Genomic DNA, 7708 nt, shown 5'->3' on the forward strand with positions numbered 1-7708 from the left:
CAGAAAGCAGACAAGTTTGGAGATTTACAATTATAGGTTAGAATTTAACTCAGTCTCAGTAGATATGTGATATCAGGCTATTAGCAAAACTCTCTGAGCCTCAATTTCCCACTTGGCAAGGTAGGTTTGGTACCTTACGGTCTCAGGTCAATAGTCAGGGCTTCAGGGATAACTTCCTGGAGCACATGATCTAAGTAGTGCCTCCCTTCACTATTATATCATCCTGTTTATTTCCTTGCACAATTGTTTCTTTGCACTTTTATTATCTGTATCTCCAAAATAGAAAGTGCAATCCTGGAGAGAAAGGACTTCATCTGTATTTGCCAATGCTGTATTCGTAGCAGCCCCGACAGTTCTTTATACAGAACTGTAAGTAAGCCCTCTACAAAACTTTGTTAAATGAATAGAAGAATGAATGACTGGATTCTTACTTCATAGAATTTCTATGATGGTTATTTCAAACAGTATTTGTAAGGCATCTAGTACAAGGCTTAGTATTCAATAAAATCTTGAAATACATCTATCCATACAGAGTTGTCCACTGGCATACCCACTGTAATGGAGGGGAAATAATGCTCATATAAGCCCTCTAGGACGGATTCCCCAAGTTGTAGCTACCTCGAAACAGCATGTGCTAAAAACCTCAGAATTGTTTCTTTTAGGCTGTAGTTAAACCAACTCAGTCTGATAATGTGATAACCTAGTTATTTCATGTTGCTCACACATGCTGCTTGATGATTATTTGTGACTGCTTAATTAGAAGTGGATGTAATAAGGGCTGTTTTTAAAATAAAGACAATCTTTGAAATCTGGATAGGTGTGCAAGGTAGACGAGCATGAGAAATTCCATGGTAGTTAATAGATTGGAGACCAGCAGGTTTAGAGGAGTCTCAGACTGTCAGGTTGGGTGAGCGATCTTTGTTTGAGTTTATTTGAGTTTATTTGAAGCTGATGAACAGGGCCTGTTCTTAAGAAGAATGAGCTCCGGGGAATAATTTAGCTAAGAGAACAAACCTCACTTGTCCAGGTTTTTAAAAAAGTTCCAAATGACCCAGTTAATAGTATCTCAGTTGTCCATCGTTTGTAAAAATTCCCGTTCTGGTTGGCAGTGTGTTCTTTGGCGAGGTTGAATGTTGCTGAGGGGGTGAGTGGAGCCACACCTGGTACAAATGGTTCTGTTCTCCAGCAGAAGCCTGAGACTATTTTTGATTCCTTTTTAGCAAAGAAATATCAAATAAAAGAAATTTACAATTGCAACCATGGTGTGGGGCATTATGACTCTTCCCTATCGGAGAGCAGGTAAATTCTTCCTTAGGAAACAAAAAGCTTAGAAAATCAAAGGTGGAAGACTTGACTCCCTTTCTCTCACACAGGTACATAAACCGCTGCAAATTGCTTATTCGATGCTGGATTTTCTCTTCCTTATGAAAAGCACAGCTATAATGCCACAGTTATGAAATTCTTAGAGCAAGATTAATCCTTAGGTGAGAATCCACATAGGTAATAATAATTCTCATTTTCTCCATCAAAAACAAACTGCAAAGCATTATCATATTTAAATACAATGCCATTCAACGCATGTTTCGTGTGTGTTTAACACAATTGACTCTCCTTGATGAAGGCTCAAATATCCCAGAATAATCAGAGACACTTAAGCCGTTTTTCTTCCTGGAAGTAATTTTAGCTAAGAAATCAACCAGAGTTAAAGACTGCATTTGGGAGGGAAAATAAGGTACTTTAGGATTTATTTGTTATATGCTAGTATCCCAGGGAGAAACATATTTTCAGGCAAGGAACAAAGAAACAATAGATGTTCATGAAAATATAATTTCACGGCAGTATTTTACAATTTAAAGTTTCAGATTCTTTTCATATGTTGTTAGTAACTAACTTGGAAGAATTTATTTTAAAGATGTGTTCAAAAGTGCTTGCTTTTTTTAATCTACAGTTTTAAAAGCAAATGCTGAGTGATTGCTACATGTCCTAAAATGAGATAAAAAGAGGCAGTGGTTAAGAATCCTGAACTTGGAGATTTTCTCGTCTTACTTGGCAGGTAGGACGGGCATGAGAGAAACAAATAAAACAGCACAAGCCACAGAACCCATGGGTTGATAAAGTAATTGGTTTCTGAATGAAGGTCTAGAGGATTAGGTCTATGCCTATAATTTTTCTAATGTATATTTTGGTCCTTCTGCTCACGATTTCCTAGAACACTAATTTTTCCAACTTATCTTTTAATCTAAGGAATGTGACCTGCTAGGAGCTGTTTTAACACTTTCATAAACCCTAGGCTAACTCTTCCTTTCACGGGTATTTTTACATCTTATCAGACTGATTAAAAAGCATCACATTTTACATTCAATGTCAGTCTCTGTTGAAAAATTTTTGAGGGCATCTTATCATTTTTTGCCTTTAAAAAGATTTGGCTGCTGTAATCTCATTTACTGTTGTTTATCATTTATCAGCAATTACTGGAAGAATTCCTGAGTACACGTTGATACCCATCTAGTCAGAAAAATCTAAATAAAATATTGTTTTTAAATAAAATAAGTTTTAACAAAATTAGACCTCGCTATTAAAGAGTTGGGATAATGTTAGATTTTGTAGATAATTAAATATTTGTTAAACTCAAATTTTCAGTTTTCTTGTGTATGTTAAAGACAATTTTTTCCTAGCCCTCAAATATTTTATAGGCCTGTGAAAAACCCCTAGTTATTATGCTCGACACAGAACTTCAAACGCCGTGGGCCAAATATGGAGAACAAAACATGTATCTTCCTTGCTCAATAGGTAAGGCCTCTTTCAGAAAAAATTTATTGCCATCAAAGGTAACATGAAATAGAGCTTGGAGAGACTTGGCTCTTTGCCCACTTTAGCCACAAACAAAGCTCCAATTGACTCCCATTTCTCTTTTTTTCTTGTAGAGATTAGGTTGTGTTTTCAAATAAGAATGAGGTGACTAATTTCTCTGACAGTTTAACAAAATCTTTTATTCAATGATTAAATGCCTATGTTTAATTCTTTTTTGTTAAAATTATTGGGGTGACATTGGTTAATAAAATTATTTGGGTTTCCAGTGTATGATTCAATAATACATCGTATGGATATTGTATTGTGTATTTATCCAAAGACAAATCTCCTTCCGTTACCATGTATTTGATTGACCCCCTTTACCCTTATCTATCTCCCCCAAATCCCCCTTCCCTCTGGTAACCACTAAACTGTTCTCTGTGTCTATGTATGAGTTTTTGTTTATTTGTTGCTTTCAGTTTTATATCCCACATATAAATGAAATCATATGATTCTCAACTTTTTCTGTCTGACTTATTTCACTTAGCGTGATAATTTCAAGATCAGACTACGTTGTTGCAAATGGTAGTATTTTACCTTTTCTTATGGCTGAGTAATAGTCCATTGTATATACACACTACATCCTCTTTATTGAACAATCATCTATCAAAAGGCATTTCAGTTGTTTCTACGTCTTGGCCAACGTGAATAATGCTGCAGTGAACATCAGGGTGCATACATCTTTATGGATAAATGTTTTCAGATTTTGGGGGTGCATACCCAGAAGAGGGATTGCTGGGTCATATGGAATATTTAGTTCTTTTTATATATCACGAAGAGCCATATGACCAGTGTTCCCCAAGAAGAAGGCACCTAATATTTCTTGAGTACTTGCTTCATTCCAGACTTTATTCTAGGTGCCAGTTATATATATATAAATGAGTTTTATGGATGAGGTAACTGGTGATCAGACAGATAAGTGTCATACCCAGTTACCTGTAGCTAGTAAAAGGGAGCAGTGACATTACACCCACATGTTGTGCAGATAGTCACACACCCATGTAGTTACCTTGATTTTTCTATTTTAATGTAGTTATTGCTGATGTTAAGGTCTACTCTATCGTTAGTTCTAAGAATTTTTCTTTTGGGATCATCATGTTGACCTCAAGTTACGCTAGTTCTGTCATCTTCTTTTTAATCCTTGTCCTTCACTTTCTCTTTGTTGGTCTTATTATTTTAGTTAAGTCCTTCAAAAACAACGTAAAATAGAAGCCACAATAATGAGCAGACATTATTTCCTAACCTTAATGTAAATGTTTTTAAAAATGTTACTGTTGAGTATGTTATTTGATATGTCACATCTAAGAAGACTCCTATTCTAACTTTGCTGGTACTCTTTTTAAACATATGTTAATACTGAATTTTGTGAATGCTTCGTATAATTTTATTTTCTTGTAGCCATCTGTATTTCTGTATAGATTATAGAACTATAACCTCAAATCCAGAAAATTTGAACAGATATTTGGTCCTCAAGGCCTTTTTAAATTCTAATTAGGGGTTGGCAATTAGGATTTGGGGTTCCCAATGAGAATGCTCATTAAGAAGTAAACTATTTATTCACTTCAAATACACATTTCCATTACTTTATTAGAATGCTGTAAAGGAGATGACTAAAGCCTTATGGAATTTCACCCCATACTCCATATGGTTTTAAGTAACATTTCATCTTAGCATCCAAGTCTTGTTTAGTTTTGTATGTCCAGTTGGAAAAAACAAAAACAGAAAAATAAAAATTTCCTTCTTTCCTTGAGCTTTTTTTTAGCAGGGGTAGTATTATAGCCACTGAGATGAAATTAGACTGTGCTTGGTTTCATCTCCTGACACACTCTTAGCCTCTTGAAAGCCCTCTGAAGATTAGAAGCCATTCAGTCTCAGAAACCAATCGCAGGTTTGACATGTTGGCGTCCGCGTCTCTTTCCCTGGTGGCTTCAGCTCTATAATGTGCAGACCAACCTGTCTCTGAAAAATTATGCTTTTCAAAAGTCAAGAGGACGAAGGTTTAACTCTCCTGGCAGCTCCAAACCACAAATACTTTCTTATGTGTTGTTCATGGTTGACGCTTGGACTCAGAGGAAGATAATTTTGACTCCACATGGCTCTGGGTGGCAGAAACCCCAGTTCTAGCTCTGGCTTTGTCATTTCATTCCTCTTGACCTCACTTACCTCTTCAGTGATAGAAAGCAACTGACCCCTGTGGATATCTCTGATATTCAGGCTCTGTTTCCAGAAATTACGAGATTCTCACAGCTTCCACCTCTCTTCCCATCTTTCCCATTGTCCTGCTTATGTCTCCCCAAGGATGTCTGAGTCCAAGTACAATTGCTTACTTGTCACTTGCTGAGGATAAAAGTGTCCCTCTCTCCAGGCTGGACCACATGATGGACATGAAGACAATGGGCAAATTATGACTATGTCATTTGCAAGTGAAGGGATGTACTCAAAGTAGCATAAGAAAAAGCAGGTTGGTGCAACTGAAAGTCCAGAGACCAGACAGTCTTCCTGTATCACCAGATGCAGGTGCTCGAAGAACAATGTCGAGAATGGGTCCCTCTCCTCTTCTCCCTGCCTCTTGGATCACATCTCTCCCACATTGGCAGCATTCTCGGGCAGCTTTTCCCATGCCAGCTTCAACTTGCATTACAACTTCAGTAGAAAGAGATCTTCTCTCGACCACTAGTTCCACTGAAGTCTTGTATAGATTCTCAGTTCCACTTATGTGACATGCTCTATATCATTCAGAGACTTCACAGGAAATAGTTCACTCAAATTGGATGATTTGGGGAGGGTCTAATTAAGGGACTATTCTCAAATATATAAGCAGTGTGTAGGGAAACCACAGGGAGTCCAGGCACTTCAGGACCATGACTTTGGTGTTTTATTATTACTTTTAGGCTTGGAAACAGAAAGAGCGATCTGCCTGGAGCTGTGACCTTTGGCTAAGTATTGCAGTGAACACAGGGTGAATACATAGCTCACTCTCAATCTCGATCCTCCTTGTGATCTCTTGCCGGTGTTTGGCAACAGCAGAATCTAAACTAAAAGCCAGAAGATAAGGGAGCTCACTGATAAAGTCTATACTGGTCAACCTCTTGGGGCACAGAGCATGGTAGAGAGGGATGGAGAGTGAATTCAGGGGTTAAATGGGAGATACTCATCTCACGCTTAAGTCTGAATCAATCCCCATGGCCAGGGAAAAGTAATGTTTGATGGGTCGGATCTGGGTCCATGCCCATCCCTGGGGCCGAGAGTGAGGTCCAGCTGAACTCAGTTAAGGAACTAGGAGCTTGCCCGCACGTGTGTGCATGTGCTTCCTCGGCAAACATCATGGCGCGTTACCAGAAAAAGGGGGCTGGAAAAATGAGCCACCATGGGTCAAATGTATTTCTCTTGTATTTATTTAACTAATCTTAAAGACCCACCAATTTTTTTTTTTCCCTTGGCCTTTTGCTCACAGGACTAGAATGGGGCTTGACTGGCAGAGGTTGCCCTGGTTACTAAGTCAGCCTCATCACCTCACGTGGACTCGGTCATGAACTCCAGCCGTATATCAGTCTCCTCTGCCAAGTTCCCTGGAAAACATGCCCCACATATTGACAGACTGGCTTGGTCCAAGGGCTTCAGTCTGAGTTGACCTTCAGTTCTCCATGGCTGCCTCTGAGCCTTGCTCATTCCAGGTCAGTTTGTGTTATTCTTCTCCCTGTCACTTGTATCCAGTTCCACTTCCTTGTCTCTATCCAAAATCCTAGACCAAGATAATTTTTGGCAACTCTATTTTCCATTCTGTGTGTTATTTCTCATTTTAGGTGCTCAGCTTTAGAATCTCAAAGGGGTAAATAAAGCCAAATAAAGCCACATTTTTTAGCTAATTGCCTTGGCATACTTTTCTGCTGGTGTTGGAAGGTGGAAGTCTAGGGACGCCAGCCCTAGACAACCACCCCTGCTTCCTGACACACAGAGACACACAGGATTATGCACTTTTCTAAGGCTCAGTAAACAACACTATCACAACCTACGCAGCAGTCACTTGCCAAAAAAAAGGTAGAAAATCGTTGAATGTGGTCATTGCAGTGGAGTGACACAAGAGGATGAGCAAAGAAGGAGGGAGAGAAAACCGTGGGGAGAAACTACTCAGTGCAATTCTGAGCTTTGCTGGAGTCGTACCTTCAAAGACTAGACCAAAAAGTTCCCTGAATCTTACCAGCTATAACCCCATCATCCTCCCCATCTCTGCTCCCCATTCCCTGCCTGAAAAGAGAGGAATAAATAGGAATTGAGTATTTAAAGAGACAAGGAAAACAGAGACACCCTTTCTCAAAAGACAGCAAGAACACCTGTCATCATTTACATGAGGCCCTGAGTGTGTATCTTTAATAGAGTCATAAATATTCTGTCTTGGGAGGGAGTGTAAGCACTCACTGCACTTGTTGCTATGGCAGCTTGACAGTTTTAATAACTGGAAATAGCAAATCATTGGGTTGTTGGGTCCTCTTTTTTCAGGACTAGCAGTAATTTCTGTTCTTTCCCAAGAATTATTTCTTTGTCATTGTAGGCCTCCCTGGGGCTGCCTTTCTCTTCAGTTTTCTGAGACCATGATAGTCCCTCTTGACCCTCATTTGCATAAGGAGCAGTTTGTCCATGCTTACTGAGCTTGTGAGGCTGTGTGACCTTGGGCAGTAACCTAACCATGGTTGCCTCAGTTGCCTGACTTGTGACATGCAGAAAAGAATCATGCCCACATCACAAGGTTGTTGTGAAGATTGAGATAATGCAAATAAGTGCAGAGCACTTTCTTAGCTTTAGGAAATGTCGATTCTTCCTATTAAAAATGAAAATATGGGTTACAGGGATTTGATGATAG

General features: G+C 38.9%; 1 long non-coding RNA gene across 1 annotated transcript in view; it reads left to right on the top strand.

The window, feature by feature from the left end:
• LOC120609094 (uncharacterized) overlaps positions 1 to 6645 on the top strand; it is a 29405-nt gene extending 22760 nt beyond the window's left edge. The window contains exons 2-4 of the long non-coding RNA XR_005654668.1: positions 2676 to 2790; positions 5742 to 5809; positions 6305 to 6645. This is a non-coding gene — a long non-coding RNA (uncharacterized LOC120609094). The remainder of the gene's footprint in view (positions 1 to 2675; positions 2791 to 5741; positions 5810 to 6304) is intronic.
• The last annotated feature ends 1063 nt before the right edge of the window (positions 6646 to 7708 follow it).

Source organism: Pteropus medius, unplaced genomic scaffold, assembly GCF_902729225.1.
Source record: "Pteropus medius unplaced genomic scaffold, Ma_sr-lr_union100, whole genome shotgun sequence".
Classification (NCBI taxonomy): Eukaryota; Metazoa; Chordata; class Mammalia; order Chiroptera; family Pteropodidae; genus Pteropus; species Pteropus medius.